The 17,894-nt window shown below is 47.0% G+C and overlaps 1 protein-coding gene across 3 annotated transcripts in view; it reads right to left on the bottom strand.

Moving 5' to 3' along the window:
- Window positions 1–17,098, bottom strand: part of CLGN (calmegin) — a 71,676-nt gene extending 54,578 nt beyond the window's left edge. Inside the window, exon 1 of one of the 3 annotated variants that reach the window (XM_056562935.1) lies at window positions 16,942–17,098. The gene's annotated coding sequence lies outside the window, so the exon portion shown is untranslated. Of the gene's footprint in view, window positions 1–7,675; window positions 7,801–7,905; window positions 7,927–16,941 lie in introns of those variants that run through there. The other 2 variants (XM_056562958.1, XM_056562942.1) reach the window with 2 other exon arrangements.
- Between the last annotated feature and the right edge of the window lie 796 nt (window positions 17,099–17,894).

Genomic DNA, 17,894 nt, shown 5'->3' with positions numbered 1-17,894 from the left:
TGTAGTGTAGCTAACTTAGTTTTACAGGCAGATAAAGCGTAGTTTAGATAGTTTAGCGTGGGGTGTAGCTTAGCTTAGTAATAAAGTAAAGTGGCTACAACTCCCAGCATGTCCAGACAGCCAAAGGCCGTCCGGGCAGGGTGGAAGTTGTAGTTTTGCAAAAGTAGCAGAGGCAGTTGCGCTCTGCTACGTTAATGCAGTATACAGCCACCTGTATAGATGGCTGTATATGGTGATCACAAGGCCACTTACCCACCTCCGTTTCTGCTCCGACACTGGACGTGTAGCAATGCAGGAAGATGACGGAGCTGGAACGGGGGTGATAAGTTAGGCTCTCCAGGTACTAATCCATTTTTTTTGTGTTTTTCTTCTCATTTCAGATACGTGAATGCGGAGGACTACTTCGGAATCGGTGGACTATGATGATGACCTGCATTTTTTCTTTTCTTTTAATAAAATGGTTAACGAGGGCTGTGGGGGAGTGTTTTTCCTAATAAAAATGTTTTAACTTGTGTGTGCTTTTTTTAAATTACTTTACAGGCTTAGTAGTGGAAGCCGTCTTGTAGACGGAGTCCATTACTAAGTCGGGGCTTAGCGTTAGCCCCAAAAACAGCTAGCGATAATCCCCAATTATTACCCCGGTACCCACCGCCACAGGGGTACCGGGAAGAGCCAATACCAACAGGCCCAGAGCGCCAAATATTTGGGCTTAGGCGGTAACAGGCTGGCGTTATTTAGGCTGGGGAGGGCCAGTAACGATGGTCCTCGCCCTCCCTGGTAACGTCAGGCTGTTGCTGTTTGGTTGGTATTTGCCTGAAAATGAAAAGACGGGGAACCACACACGTTTTAAAAAAATGGGGGGGGGGGTTCCCCGTCTTTTCATTTTCCGGCAAATACCAACCAAACAGCAACAGCCTGACGTTACCAGGGTGGGCGAGGACCATCGTTACTGGCCCTCCCCAGCCTAAATAACGTCAGCCTGTTACCGCCTAAGCCCAAGAGCGCCATATTTGGCGCTCTGGGCCTGTTGGTATCGGCTCTTCCCGGTACCCCTGTGGAGGTGGGTACCAGGGGTAATAACTGGGGGTTAGCGCTAGTTGTTTTTGGAGCTAACGCTAAGCCCCGACTTAGTAATGGACCCCGTCTACAAGACGGCTTCCACTACTAAGCCTGTAAAGTAATTAAAAAAAAGCACACACAAGTTAAAACATTTTTATTAGGAAAAACACTCCCCCACAGCCCTCGTTAACCATTTTATTAAAAGAAAAGAAAAAATGCAGGTCATCGTCGTAGTCCAACGATTCCGATGTAGTCCTCCGCATTCACATATCTGAAATGAGAAGAAAAACACAAAAAAAATGGATTAGTACCTGGAGAGCCTAACTTACCACCCCCGTTCCAGCTCCGTCATCTTCCTGCATTGCTACACGTCCAGTGACGGAGCAGGAACGGAGGTGGGTAAGTGGCCTTGTGATCACCGTATACAGCCATCTATACAGATGGCTGTATACTGCATTAACGTAGCAGAGCACAACTGCCTCTGCTACTTTGCAAAACTACAACTTCCATCCTGCCCGGACGGCTTTGGCTGTCTGGGCATGCTGGGAGTTGTTGCCACTTTACTTTACTACTAAGCTAAGCTACACCCCACGCTAAACTATCTAAACTACGCTTTATCTGCCTGTAAAACTAAGTTAGCTACACTACACCCGTGTACAACTACGCCAACTATGCTAGAACTGGACTAACACTACACTACGCTAACTACTCTAGGACTACGCTGCGCTCACTACTCTAAGACTACGCTAACAATACGCTATGCTAAATACACTAAAACTGCGCTAACACTACACTACGCTAAATATACTAAAACTATACTAACACTACACTACGCTAAATACACTAAAACTGCGCTAACACTACACTACGCTAAATACACTAAAACTGCGGTAAAACTAAGGTACGCTAAATACGCTAAAACTGCGCTAACACTACACTACACTCGTGTACAACTACGCCAACTATGCTAGAACTGGACTAACACTACACTACGCTGACTACTCTAGGACTACGCTGCGCTCACTACTCTAAGACTATGCTAACAATTCGCTATGCTAAATACACTAAAACTGCGCTAACACTACACTACGCTAAATACACTAAAACTGTGCTAACACTACACTACGCTAAATACACTAAAACTGCGCTAACACTACACTACGCTAAATACACTAAAACTGCGGTAAAACTAAGGTACGCTAAATACGCTAAAACTGCGCTAACACTACACTACACTAAATACGCTAAAACTGCGCTAACACTAACCTACACTAAAACTACGCTAACACTACACTACGCTAAATACACTAAAACTACGCTAACACTACATTACACTAAAAGTGCTCTAACACTACACTACGCTAAATGTACGCTACGCTAAAAATGTAAAACTGCGCTAACACTAAACTAAAGCTACGCTATAATTGAGCTAACACTACGCTACGCTAACTACGCTTAAATCGCGCTAACACTACTTTATACCTGTGTAAAACTACAACTCCCAGCATGCCTGGGCAGCCTTTAGCTGTCTAGGCATGCTGGGAGTTGTGGCCCTTTCACTGCACTACAACTCCCAGCATCACCGCGCAGCCTTCAGCTGTCTGGGCATGCTGGGAGTTGTGGGCCCTTCCCTACACTACAACTCCCAGCATGCCCGGGCAGCCTTCAGCTGTCTGGGCATGCTTGGAGTTGTGGGCCCTTCACTGCACTACAACTCCCAGCATGCTCGGGCAGCCTTCAGCTGTCTGGGCATGCTGGGAGTTGTGGTGCCTTCACTGCACTACAACTCCCAGCATCACCGCGCAGCCTTCAGCTGTCTGGGCATGCTGGGAGTTGTGGGCCCTTCCCTGCACTACAACTCCCAGCAGCCTTCATGCCCGGGCAGTCCTCTCCCTGTGATAGCCCAAGTGAGACTGTCGTGAGGTGCAATGCCTGATGATTACATATGTCACGTGACACTCGCACACCCCCCCCCCCCCAGCCCCCGCAGTAACCAATAGTTGGGGGGTGGTGTGCGAGTGTCAGCCTATAGAATGTAATGGATGCGGAGCGCTCGAGCAGGGAAGACTGCTGAGTCACTCCATCACAATCTATGGCAAATCACAATCTAAGGCACTGTACCGGCCCTGCATTCTAGAGCCAGTTGATAAATAAAAAAAAGTTTTTTCCTGGAATACCCCTTTAATCCCTCCTTTTGTGAGTACATAGAGAGCAGTAGCATGAGATCACTTTCTTGTGTTGGAAACAAATTAACCTTACAGATCTATTTATCGTGCTATATGGTGTTCACTGGTACACTGGCTAAACCAGAACAATGTGCAAGTATAAAGTGGACATAAGTGAGCCAGAACTGAGTAGCAGTTGTTTTTAAGCCACCCCAGCCTGAACACATTTAAAAATAACAACAAATTGCTGAACAACCTAGTCTACCACTAGTACCGCACTAGTTACACCGCTATATAGAAGACATGACTGCTATATGAAAGACGTGATATCTCGCACTGAGGGGCGTCTCATTCTGATGGGCCAGGTGTGGGATAAAGGTCAGAGGGGAGTGTTCTGAGTGGCCATAGCACGGGAAGGTACAGCCACCCCCCCAGTGTACCAATATGTCTTAGGGTGTATTCAAACGTACAGGATCTGCTACATATTCACAGTGGGGATCAAAAGTTTGGGCACCCCAGGTAACAATTTGTATTAATATGCATAAAGAAGCCAAGAAAAGATGGAAAAATCTCCAAAAGGCATCAAATTACAGATAAGACATTCTTATAATATGTCAACAAAAGTTAGATTTTATTTCCATCATTTACACTTTCAAAATAACAGAAAACAAAAAAATGGCATCTGCAAGAGTTTGGGCACCCTGCAGAGTTAATATCTTGTACTGCCCCCTTTGGCAAGTATCCCAGCTTGTAAATGCTTTTTGTAGCCAGCCAAGAGTCTTTCAATTCTTGTTTGAGATATCTTTGCCCATTCTTCCTTACAAAAGTCTTCCAGTTCTTTGAGACTTCTGGGCTGTCTGTCACGCACTGCTCCTTTGAGATCTATCCATAGATTTTCAATTATGTTGAGGTCAGGAGATTGTGAAGGCCATGGCAAAACCTTTAGTTTACGCCTCTTGATGTTATCCCCCGTGGATTTCGAGGTGTGTTTAGGATCATTATCCATTTGTAGAAGCCATCCTCTCTTTAACTTCAGCTTTTTCACAGATGACATCAAGTTAGCATCCAAAATTTGCTGAAATTTAATTGAGTCCATTTTTCCTTCTACTCGTGAGATGTTCCCTGTGCCACTGGCTGCAATACAACCCCAAAGCATGATTGATCCACCACCACCACCACCCCCCCCCCCATGTTTAACAGCTGGACAGAGGTTCTTTTCATAAAATTCTGTTCCCCTTCTTCTCCAAATGTACCTTTGCGCATTCCGGCCAAAAAGTTCAATTTTAACCTCATCGGTCCACAGAACTTGTTTCCAAAATGCATCAGGCTTGTCTATATGTTCATTTGCAAAGTTCAAACGCTGATTTTTGTGGTGAGGACATAGAAGAGGTTTTCTTCTGATGACTCTTCCAAGAAGACCATATTTGTACAAGTATCTCTTTATAGTGGAATAGTGTACCACAACTCCAGTGTCTGCCAGATCTTTCTGGAGGGATTGTGCAGTCAAACGTGGGTTTTAAATTGTTTTTCTCACAATCCTGCGAGCTGTTCTGTCTGATATTTTTCTTGGTTTTCCAGATCTTGCTTTAATTTCCACTGTTCCTGATGACTGCCATTTCTTAATTACATTCCGAACAGAGGATATTGACATCTGAAAACGTTTTGCTTTGAGATTGACATCACCTGGTCTTCCCAGATGATGATTGAGAACAATCCATGACACTGGCAGGTCTCAGCTTTGCAAAGGGGCAGTGCATGCTATAAATTCTGATGGGTGCCCCAACTTTTGCAGACACCATTTTTTTGTTTTCTGTTATTTTGAAAGTGTAAACGATGGAAATAAAATCTAACTTTTGTTGACATATTATATGAATGTCTAATCTGTAATTTGATGCCTTTTGGAGATTTTTCCATCTTTCCTTGGCTTCTTTATGCACATTAATACAATTTTTACCTGGGGTGCCCAAACCTTTGATCCCCACTGTAAAGCTGCAGATTTGATGCTGTGCTCAATCATTTCGATTAAACTGAAATCTGCAGTAGATCCTGTACGTGTATATACAACCTTTTTAAGCTATATGTAATTTTTCTGGACATCGGCACAGCAATAAAATATAGCGAAGGTATGGTCAGTGACATCTTCTATTAAGCAGTGTCATTAGTGTAATGACGCATCCCATTTTCTTTGTTTTTGTTTTCCTTCTTGCATTTTAAGTGCTATAAAGCTTTTTTTTTTCTATCTAGAGACCCATATGAAGGATTGTCTTTTGCGGGACCGATATGTTCTTTGTAATGACATCCCACATTTTTTCCATAAATATGCTGCAAAACCGAAATAAAAAATATTTGTGAGGTAAAATTAACAAAAAAAATTTAATTTGTTAAATTTGGGAGAGGTTTGGGTGTCACTTTTATGCTATTCACTATGTGGTCAAACTGATATTATCCTAATTCTTCTGGTCGGTACGATTACAATGATCCATAATTTGTATAATTTCCGTCATGTTTTACTAAATGGAAAAAAAATTATTAAACTGCCATTTTCTGACCCTTTTAACTATTTTTACCTTTCCGCCTGTGGAGCTGTTTTGAAGCTTATACGTTTTGGCATTATCTGTAGTTTTTATCCATACTAATTTGGTTTAGATATTATTTTTTTATCGCTTTTTTTTTATTATCTTTCTTTCTTTGTGGGATGTGATGCACAAAAAATAAATAAATAAAAACTAAAAAAAACTAAAAAAAAAAAGAACAGTTCTGGCGTTTGATGTCTTTTTCCACACAGTAATACCAAATATTTTTATTTTTTCATATGGAAAAATGGAAAAGAGGGTTGATTTAAATTTTAAGTATGGAAGGGGTAATTTACATTTGTAAGAATTGTATTTGATTTTACTTTTTACACTTTATTAGTCCCCCTATAGCAGGGGAGTCAAACACCTGGCCCGCGGGCGGAATCCGGCCCGCCAGACCTCGTCATGTGGCCCGCCGCCAGCCTTCACCTTTAATCTCGCTTTTAAAAAAAGAAAAAAAAAAGAAAGAAAGCCGCCTCTTCAGCGCATGCGCGGCGATCCTCCTTCGGTCCTCCTGGTCCTCCGCCTCTATGGTTGTACGCACGGGACGTCAGTGACGTCCCGTGCGTACAACCATAGAGACGCGGAGGAACAGGAGGACGGCAGGATCATCGCAGGAGGACGCGCGCAGGCCCTGGTAAGTGATCGGCAGCGCGTTATCTTCTTCAGCATTTCGGTCACCGCTCGACCGGTCCTGGCACCTACTGCTATGGTCCAAAGGCCATAGCAGTAGATGTGACCCCGGGCCGGAGGAGCGGTGACCGGATCACAGTGGGGGCAGCACACAGACATACAGCCTCCAGCCATACACAGTATATGGCTGGAGGCTGTATGTCTGTGGGGAGGGAGGGGGGGGGGGGTGCTGCCAACCTAATGTGGGGGAACTATACTGCCAACTAATGTGGGGGAACATGCTGGCAACTAATGTGGGGGAACATGCTGCCTACCTAATGTGGGGGAAACTATACTGCCTACCTAATGTGGGGGGAACTATACTGCCTACCTAATGTGGGGGGAACTATACTGCCAACCTAATGTGGGGGGAACTATACTGCCTACCTAATGTGGGGGGAACTATACTGCCTACCTAATGTGGGGGGAACTATACTGCCTACCTAATGTGGGGGGATCTATACTGCCTACCTAATGTGGGGGGAACTATACTGCCAACCTAATGTGGGGGAACATGCTGCCTACTAATGTGGGGGAACATGCTGCCTACCTAATGTGGGAGGAACTATACTGCCAACCTAATGTGGGGGGAACTATACTGCCAACCTAATGTGGGGGGGAACTATACTGCCTACCTAATGTGGGGGGAACTATACTGCCAACCTAATGTGGGGGAACATGCTGCCCACTAATGTGGAGGAACATGCTGCCTACCTAAATCTACCATGCTGTAATCAATCGTTCAATTGCTCATACAGATCAATGCAGTATGTCTGTAATGTATTGATCTATGAGAGCTGTGCTCGACTGGTACAGCCTGTCACACATAGAATAGACCTGGCAGCCACCGAAGGCTAGGCAAGGCCATAGGCTGCTGCGGTGACAACAGGACAGCTTCTTGCAATGTTGTCTGTACTGAACCACTGCACCAATGACAGTTCTGATGGCCATTTAGATGTTGCTGTAAACTTTGACAGCGGCATCTATTAGGTTAATAGCCATCCACAGTGATGGGTACACATCGGCTATTAGCCGCAGCCCCCTGCTACTAAATTCAGCCAAGGGCCATCAGGTATGGAGCGGGATGGCATCACGAGCACGCTCCGTACACCCTTAATGACTCCATGGTGTAAATATACATCATGGTGTGGGAAAGGGTTAAAGCTTATAAGGGTGACCCCACTCACAAGCCCAGTGTACACATACCTTGCTTATAATGCTATGTCTACAAACAGGAAGTGTTATTGTACTGTCTGATAGTAAGATTCCATCTGTTGCTAATAGCAACCAATCAGAGCTCAGCTTTCCAGATCTCTATAATGTTGGACCCTCAGCTGGATATTTTAAAAATTTCTTCTTTTTGGGCCCATTTACATTACGGATTTTCCGAGCGGAATCATGCTTGTTCTTAATGGGATTATGAGGCCTAACAGCACCTGAGAACGTAGAGAGGATTCCGTGGGAATATATAATGATAGGATATCTCTTAGGCAAGGTTCACATCGTGATTTGTGTGTCCGAAGTATGGATATGTTGGAAAACTGTCAAAATTATATGCCGACCTATCTGTGCTCAGACAAGCCCGGTCCCATTTATTTCAGCGGCGCGGATATAGTCAGCGGATAAAGTCAGTGAAATGAATGGGGCCTGTGCCTGTCCGAGCACAGATACAGTCTTTTTTGTCAGTTTCCCAATGTATCCGTGCCACAGGGGCAAATATCGTGATGTGAACCTAGCCTTATAAGTATACTCGAGTTTGACTCTGCGTCCGTACGGATAGGCTTACACCACATTTTTGTTTCCATTTCAATGGGGGAAATTTATCAAAACCTGTCCAGAGAAAAAGTTGCTGAGTTGCCCATAGCAACCAATCCGATCGCTTCTTTCATTTTTGAAAAGACCTCTGATTGGTTGCTATGGGCAACTCAACAACTTTTACACTGGACAGGTTTTGATAAATCTCCCCCATTGTTTCCGATACAGTCCGTGTGATTTTGCTGTATGCAAAAAACGCGGTCAACCACGCTATTGTGTACGCCCAAAAATTTGGAAACGTTATGGTCATTTTTATTTTATTTTATTGCTGTATGCAAAAACATAGTCATCTACGCTATTGTGTATATTACATTGTAAGTCGATGGGAAACAGATTCTGCTGTATGGCATACAGTAGCATCCATTTCAGCATCCATTAATATATAAATATGTTTTTCTTTTTTCAAGTGTATGAAACATAAATGTTAAAGGGGTACTCCTGCGCTAAGATGCCTGATCGCGAGGGTCCCGCCGCTGGGGAACCCCGTGATCTTGCACGCCGCACCCCGTTAAAATCAGTCCCCGGAGCGTGTGACGTCACGCTCCGCTGTCACACAGCTGTCACGCCCCCTTCCCATAGGCTTGCATTGAGGGGGCAGAGCGTGATGTCACACAGGGGCGGAGCCGTGATGTCACAATGCTCTGGCCCCGTGATCGAAAGTAATCAGACCCGGAGCGAACACGCCCTGGGGTATGATTTCAACGGGGTGCGGTGTGCAAGATCACGCGGCGGAACCCCCGCGATCAGGCATCTTATGCCCTATATTTTGGATAGGGGATAAGATGTCTAAGCGCCGGAGTGCCCCTTTAAATGGATACAAATAAGAACTATGTGAACACGACCTTATTTGTAAAACTGTTGCCAATGTTTAAGAGTTTTATTTCTAAATATTTGTTCTTGTGTTTTATTATTTGATTACAGGTTGATGAAAAGCAACATAAAGCTTATAGTGTAAGTTACATATAGATTTCTCACAAACAAACCACTTTATTGGGATCTGTGATGTGAACTAACAAACAGACTGGAATCAGACCTCTATATATGTCATATTTGTCTGTATTGGGGTACTCCAGAGAAAAAAATAATAATTTCAAATCCACTGGTGCCATTAAAGGGGTATTCCAGGCAAAACCTTTTTTTTATATATATATATATATATCAACTGGCTCCGGAAAGTTAAACAGATTTGTAAATTACTTCTAATAAAAATCTTAATCCTTCCAGTACTTATCAGCTGCTGTATACTACAGAGGAAGTTGTGTAGTTCTTTCCAGTCTGACCACAGTGCTCTCTGCTGACACCTCTGTCCATGTCAGGAACTGTCCAGATTAGAAGTAAATCCCCATAGCAAACTTCTTCTTCTCCAGATAGTTCCCGACACAGACAGAGGAGTCAGCAGAGAGCACTGTGGTCAGACTGCAAAGAACTACACAACTTCCTGTGGAGCATACAGCAGCTGATAAGTACTGGAAGGATTATGATTTTTACATAGAAGTCATTTACAAATCTGTATAACTTTCTGGCACCAGTTAATCTGAAAACATATATTTTCCTCCAGAGTTCCCCTTTAAGAACAGTCTATTAAAGGCTCTTTATGTTAAGAACTCTGCATAGTTTCATCTGTGTGTTCACCTGCCGTTGCCCAGTAGCAATACCCACCTTGGGGGTTTGAGCAGAAGCTAATATAGTAATATGAGGTAAGAGGTAGTTCTGCTTCAGCTTTATATCCTAACAACAGAAAGAGATAGATATACAATAATTATACACACATAAGGCTTTGCTCACACTGGCTGGGGTCATGGATTACGGGATCCATGATGGATTTGTCTTGATCACACTGGATCGGAAAGGCTGGGTTTACGGGAGCACCCGGTTTTCATTCCCCCCAGCCGGATCCGGTCCCCGTAAAGCCAAAACGTAGTGTGAACCCGGCCTGAGATTGGAGGTTTTCTTTACTGGATCGAATATCGCAGCTTGTTCTATTATTCTGGACATTAAAAAGCCACAGAAACCAGAGAATAATAGGTGAAACAGGACGGGACCACTGAGGATTTTCTGCATGTAAACCGGCAAAAATACAATTTACAATGATTTATCCAAATTGGCTGACAGTAGATCTGTCTTTGTTGCCTATAGAAAGGAATCAGGGCTCCTTGGTTGCTATGGACAGCAAAGACATTTTTACTTTAGACCGTTTTGAATAATGATTTTTTTTTTCCTTCTCCGAAATCTACAAATCTACAATATCTGCAATTGCAAATCTGCACAACGTGGTATGGATTTTGGATTTATACACGTAGATTTACATGCAGAATGGCTGTGGATTTTCTGCAGAGAATCTGCAGTGGACCTGTCCTGGACCAAAGCAGGCGAAAGGTCAGAGATGCTAAGCCTACATCGGCGTCCCTCCAGCTGACGCAGGGCTGGTGCAAGGATTTTTGCCACCCTAAGCGAAAGCTAATATTGCCGCCCCCTTGACCCCGTCCATTGTGACATGCCCCACCTTACTACTTTCGTGACACACTGTAACAAACCCCCATCCCATGTAATCACCTTACTACTAGGGTGACAAACTGTAACAACCCCCTTCCCATGTAATCTTCTTAGGCCCCTTTCACACTATAAAATGTATCCATTTTAAAGATCCGTTCAATGTTCCGTTATAAAAAACCTGAAAATTGCCCATTAAACGGGCGTTACAAAATCCCATTATAGTCTATGTGATTTTTACATTATTCGTTTTAACCCGTTATTAATAACGGACATTATTTTGTGACGGGTGAATGAACGGAAGAAATAGTGCATGCACTATTTCTCCCATTACTATCTTCCATCATAAAATAACTGTCACGATGCCGGCTGGCAGGTAGTGGATCCTCTGTGCCAGAGAGGGATTGGCGAGGACCGCGCTAGTGGACCGGTTCTAAGTCACTACTGGTTTTCACCAGAGCCCGCCGCAAAGCGGGATGGTCTTGCTGCGGCGGTAGTGACCAGGTCGTATCCACTAGCAACGGCTCACCTCTCTGACTGCTGATGATAGGCGAGGTACAAGGGAGTAGACAGAAGCAAGGTCGGACGTAGCAGAAGGTCGGGGGCAGGCGGCAAGGTTCGTAGTCAGGGTGGATAGCAGAAGTTCTGGTACACAGGCTTTAGACACACAAAACGCTTTCACTAGGCACAAGGGCAACAAGATCCGGCAAGGGAGTGCATGGGAGGAGGTCAGATATAGTCAGGGACCAGGTGGAAACCAATTAAGCTAATTGGGCCAGGCACCAATCATTGGTGCACTGGCCCTTTAAGTCTCAGGGAGCTGGCGCGCGCGCGCCCTAGAGAGCGGAGCCGCGCGCGCCAGCACATGACAGCAGGGGACGGGAACGGGTAAGTGACCTGGGATGCGATTCGCGAGCAAGCGCGTCCCGCTGTGCGAATCGCATCCCCAACGGCCGTGACAGTGCAGCGCTCCCGGTCAGCGGGACTGACCGGGGAGCTGCAGGGAGAAAGACGCCGTGAGCGCTCCGGGGAGGAGCGGGGACCCGGAGCGCTAGGCGTAACAGTACCCCCCCCCCTTAGGTCTCCCCTTTTTTTTGTCCGGTGACTGCCTCCCCTGGGATGAGGACACCGGGAAGGAATGGATGGTTTCCTCAATGGCAGGCAGTACAGCAGGAGTGGGAATGGGGAGGGAGGGCAGAGGGCGAGGCCTGGCACGGGGCAGAGTGACACCAGGACGAGGGCCGAGAGGAGGCACCGAGGCTTGCCTAAGTGGACTGGGAGGGGGGGAGAGGCATTTTCTGTGGCAGGCAGAGTCCCTAACGACCTTAGGGGGACCGGATACAGGAGGAACCACAGGGTCACGGCAGGGAGTACTGGGAACCGGTTTAAGGCAGTCCTTGGAACAAGAGGGACCCCAACTCTTGATCTCCCCAGTGGACCAGTCCAGGGTTGGGGAATGGTGTAGAAGCCAGGGTAGTCCAAGGAGAATTTCGGAAGTGCAATTGGGAAGGACCAAAAATTCAATTTTCTCGTGATGAGGTCCGATGCACATTAGGAGGGGCTCCGTGCGGTAACGCACGGTGCAATCCAACCTGGCTCCGTTGACCGCGGAAATGTGGAGTGGCTTGACAAGACGGGTCACCGGAATGCGGAATTTATTCACCAAGGACTCCCGAATAAAATTCCCAGAGGCACCAGAGTCCAGGCAGGCCACGGCTGAGAGGGAAGAGCTGGCTGAAGTAGAAATCCGTACAGGCACCGTGAGACGTGGAGAAGCCGACTTAGCATCAAGAGACGCCACACCCACGAGAGCTGGGTGCGAGCGTGCGTTTCCCAGACGTGGAGGACGGATAGGGCAATCCACCAAAAAATGTTCGGTACTGGCACAGTACAGACAAAGATTCTCTTCCTTACGGCGATTCCTCTCTTCCAGGGTCAGGCGAGACCGATCCACTTGCATGGCTTCCTCGGCGGGAGGCCTAGGCGCAGATTGCAGTGGAGACTGTGGGAGAGGTGTCCAGAGATCTAAGTCTTTTTCCTGGCGGAGCTCTTGATGTCTCTCAGAAAAACGCATGTCAATGCGAGTGGCTAGATGAATGAGTTCATGCAGGTTAGCAGGAGTTTCTCGTGCGGCCAGAACATCTTTAATGTTGCTGGATAGGCCTTTTTTAAAGGTCGCGCAGAGGGCCTCATTATTCCAGGATAGTTCAGAAGCAAGGGTACGGAATTGTATGGCGTACTCGCCAACGGAAGAATTACCCTGGACCAGGTTCAGCAGGGCAGTCTCAGCAGAAGAGGCTCGGGCAGGTTCCTCAAAGACACTTCGAATTTCCGAGAAGAAGGAGTGTACAGAGGCAGTGACGGGGTCATTGCGGTCCCAGAGCGGTGTGGCCCATGACAGGGCTTTTCCAGACAGAAGGCTGACTACGAAAGCCACCTTAGACCTTTCAGTAGGAAACTGGTCCGACATCATCTCCATGTGCAGGGAACATTGCGAAAGAAAGCCACGGCAAAACTTAGAGTCCCCATTAAATTTGTCCGGCAAGGACAGGCGGAGGCTAGGAGTGGCCACTCGCTGCGGAAGGGGTGCAGGAGCTGGCGGAGGAGATGATTGCTGCTGAAGTTGCGACTGAAGTTGGTGCACAATGGTGGACATTTCCGACAGCTGGTGGGTTAGATGGGCGATCTGTCGGGATTGCTGGGCGACCACCGTGGTGATATCAGAGATATAAGGCAGAGGGACCTCAGCGGGATCCATGGCCGGATCTACTGTCACGATGCCGGCTGGCAGGTAGTGGATCCTCTGTGCCAGAGAGGGATTGGCGAGGACCGCGCTAGTGGACCGGTTCTAAGTCACTACTGGTTTTCACCAGAGCCCGCCGCAAAGCGGGATGGTCTTGCTGCGGCGGTAGTGACCAGGTCGTATCCACTAGCAACGGCTCACCTCTCTGACTGCTGATGATAGGCGAGGTACAAGGGAGTAGACAGAAGCAAGGTCGGACGTAGCAGAAGGTCGGGGGCAGGCGGCAAGGTTCGTAGTCAGGGTGGATAGCAGAAGTTCTGGTACACAGGCTTTAGACACACAAAACGCTTTCACTAGGCACAAGGGCAACAAGATCCGGCAAGGGAGTGCATGGGAGGAGGTCAGATATAGTCAGGGACCAGGTGGAAACCAATTAAGCTAATTGGGCCAGGCACCAATCATTGGTGCACTGGCCCTTTAAGTCTCAGGGAGCTGGCGCGCGCGCGCCCTAGAGAGCGGAGCCGCGCGCGCCAGCACATGACAGCAGGGGACGGGAACGGGTAAGTGACCTGGGATGCGATTCGCGAGCAAGCGCGTCCCGCTGTGCGAATCGCATCCCCAACGGCCGTGACAGTGCAGCGCTCCCGGTCAGCGGGACTGACCGGGGAGCTGCAGGGAGAAAGACGCCGTGAGCGCTCCGGGGAGGAGCGGGGACCCGGAGCGCTAGGCGTAACAATAACGTCCGTTATTAATAACAGGCTATAACGGGTTAAAACTGATAATGTAAAAATCCCATAGACTATAATGGGATTTTCTAACAGCCGTTTAACGGCCGATTTGCAGGTTTTTTATAATGAAACATTGAACGGATCTTTAAAACGGATAAATTTGATAGTGTGTGTGTGTGGGGGGGGGGGTCAGATGGGGGGGTTCAGATGCTGGCTGGCTACGTTTCTTGTGGCGAACAGAGCAGAACCCCCCCCCTCTAGAGGGTGCCCTAGGCGGCTGCCTATTTTGCCTATAGGCAGAGCCAGCCCTGAGCTGTTGCAGAACTATAACTCCCAGCCTGTTGGATCTCTAGGCATGCTGGGAAACTACGCAAGCTCGATCAGATGCTGTAGATCAGTGTTTCCCAACCAGTGTGCCTAAAGCTGTTGCAAAACTACAACACTCAGCATGGCCAAAGGCTGTCCGGGCAAGCTGAGTGTTGTAGTTTTGCAACAGCTGTAGGCACACTGATTGGGAATCACTGTTTTAGACTATGGCCACATCTCCATGTTTCCATAGTTCATAGTGATAGAAATGAACAGTCTTTCACTATTAATGTGACACTTTGGATGGTCAATGTCTTCAGCCTTTTGTCTTTTTCAGTTTTATATCCTTTTACCACAGTTGAGCACAAATACAGTACTCTATAAAGTAGCAATACACGGGAATACAAGTGCATACAACACAGCTCTCTGGCACTAAGGGAACGCAATTGCAACATCTTGGTGCAGATGACAGCAAATTGGCGACAGACAATATTGTAGCCAGGACAACCCCAATAAGCAGGCTACAGCCTCACACCCAGACTACAGCGGACTGAAGTCTAACCCTAGGTCAATATACATAAATGAGGCAATAGTGCTGCAGGACTTGTGTAAGGCTGGGTTCACATCACGTTTTCCCCATACGGTAGCGCATACGGCAGGGGGGAGCAAAAACCTTGCGCTCCCATATGCCTTCATATGCGCTCCCGTATGTAATTCATTTCAATGAGCCGGCCGGAGTGAAATGTTGAGTCCGGTCGGCTCATTTTTGCCCCGTATGTGCTTTTTCCCCGGACCGAAAACTGTGGTCAACCATAGTTTGAGGTCCGGTTGTAAAAGCGCATACGGCGATAAAATGAGCTGACCGAACGTTTCACTGCGGTCGGCTCATTGAAATGAATTACATGAGGGAGCGCATAGAAAGGCATGCGGGAGCGCAAGGTTTTGGGTCTCCCCTGCCGTATGCGCTCCCGTATGGGGAAAACGTAGTGGGAACCCAGCCTTACCCAGGCCTAAAAGTAAGCACACCTACAGAATCTGCTGCATGTAAGGAGACATTACTAGGTATGTACGGCATCCATTTTAGGACATTGTCAGTCATCAGCCGTAACTCCGTCCCGCCCCCTCCCTCCAACCAATCGCCGTCAGTCAGCCGCAACTTTGTCCCACGCCAGGTGAAACAGCGTCCAGTCTCCTCCTTCGAACCAATCGCCATCAGTCGTCAGCCGCAACTCTGTCCCCCGTCAGGCGAAACAGCGTCCTGTCTCCTCCCTCACACCAATCGCCGTCATCCTTCAGCCACAACTCCCTCCTCCAAAGCACCGTCATGCCTCAGAAGATTTTCCCTCAGACGCAACTTCCTGCCGCATAGCAGATCCGACTTGCACGTGTACTACAGACACTATATGTGCTACAGAGTCTGTATAGCAGAGCCGACACTGAATAGCATGTACAGCAGAAACTGTATAGCAGAGAGCCGACACTGACTCGGCTCTGCTACACGGCAGGAACGTTTTTCGTCTGAGGGATGACAGAGTTTCGGATGAGGGAGGTTAGGATGACGGAGGAGGGAGTTGCGGCTGACGCCTGATGGAGATTGGTCTGAGGGAGGAGGCGGGACGCCGTTTCGCCTGACAGAGTTACGACTGACGATGTCCTAAAATGGACACCGTTGGTATGGACTTTAATGGGACCCCAGAAATAAGGCTAGGGTTATATGGCATTACTGCAACTCATGTTCAACCAAGTCAAGTAAGGAAGGAAAGATTGCGAACCCATGTGGGTCAGGTGAAACTGCCATAACTATAGCAATAGCCTAATGGTAATAATACAATGACAATTATTAATAAATGGTTACAACTTATGTATTTTATCTGTCATTACAGAAGACACTCACATTTGTAGCTAAACAAATAATAATAATGTAGTAATAAAGCAACATCTGTTTAGCAATACACGCAGATGGTATAAACTACAATCTGACTTAGGACTGTAGTAGATATTCAGTAATGTCTGCCCCTGTAATGCATGGAACTTCACTGATCCTGCAGAATCTACCCCAACTGGGGCAAATAACCCAGAGGGGGGTGAAGGGGATGTCAGAGGTCAAGAGGTGCTGGAGATGCTGAGGATGGAGGTGCTGCCATGGACATAGAGGAAGAAGGCATGGAGACAATCTGCCCAGCACCCTCAGTAAAGCTGGCACGGCCTGCCAGCATCAACATGGAGGTGATATTAGTGCTAGGATGTATGGTCGGGGGGTGATCTGCAGACAGCATCGTCCAATCTACAGCCCTGACACCCGCCTGGACGTGTTCAATGATGATGGAGAGAAGATGACATGATGTTGAGGTGTCAGGATGTGGGGTGATGGGTGCAGGGACTATACTCACTGTGATCGGGGAGGACAGGACGGGCGGCCCGGTGTAAGGATGATGAGGATGAAGCAGTGACAGGTAGAATCCGAGCTCTGCCACCGGGAGATCTCCTGCGATAATCCTCCTCCTCCTCCTCCTCCTGCTGCTGCTGCTCAGAGCCCGGGCGGGGGGATGGGAGTGCGGGAGGAGGAGAAGCTGGATGTCTGCTGGGGGTGTATGTGATCATATGGGCATCACTAATACCCTGCATAGCATTGACTACTGGAGACCCATAGATCTGTATATACTGTCTGTATATAGAGCACTGACTACTGGAGATCCATAGATCTGTATGTACTGTCTGTATACAGAGCACTGACTACTGGAGACCCATAGATCTGTATATACAGTCTGTATATAGAGCACTGACTACTGGAGACCCATAGATCTGTATGTACTGTCTGTATATAGAGTACTGAATACTGGGGACCCATAGATCTGTATGTACTATCTGTATACAGAGCACTGACTACTGGAGATCCATAGATCTGTATATACTGTCTGTATATAGAGCACTGACTACTGGAGACCCATAGATCTGTATGTACTGTCTGTATATAGAGCACTGACTACTGGAGACCCATAGATCTGTATGTACTGTCTGTATACAGAGCACTGGCTACTGGAGACCCATAGATCTGTATGTACAGTCTATATACAGAGCACTGACTACTGGAGACCCATAGATCTGTATGTACAGTCTGTATACAGAGCACTGACTACTGGAGACCCATAGATCTGTATATACTGTCTGTATACATGGCACTGACTACTGGAGACCCATAGATCTGTATATACTGTCTGTATACATAGCACTGACTACTGGAGATCCATAGATCTGTATGTACTGTCTGTATATAGAGCACTGACTACTGGAGATCCATAGATCTGTATATACTGTCTGTATATAGAGTACTGAATACTGGAGA

The sequence above is a fragment of the Hyla sarda genome, chromosome 1 (assembly GCF_029499605.1).
Source record: "Hyla sarda isolate aHylSar1 chromosome 1, aHylSar1.hap1, whole genome shotgun sequence".
NCBI classification, from domain to species: Eukaryota; Metazoa; Chordata; class Amphibia; order Anura; family Hylidae; genus Hyla; species Hyla sarda.
Note: the sequence above shows the minus strand (reverse complement) of the source record. Positions and strands in the feature narration are given on the sequence as shown.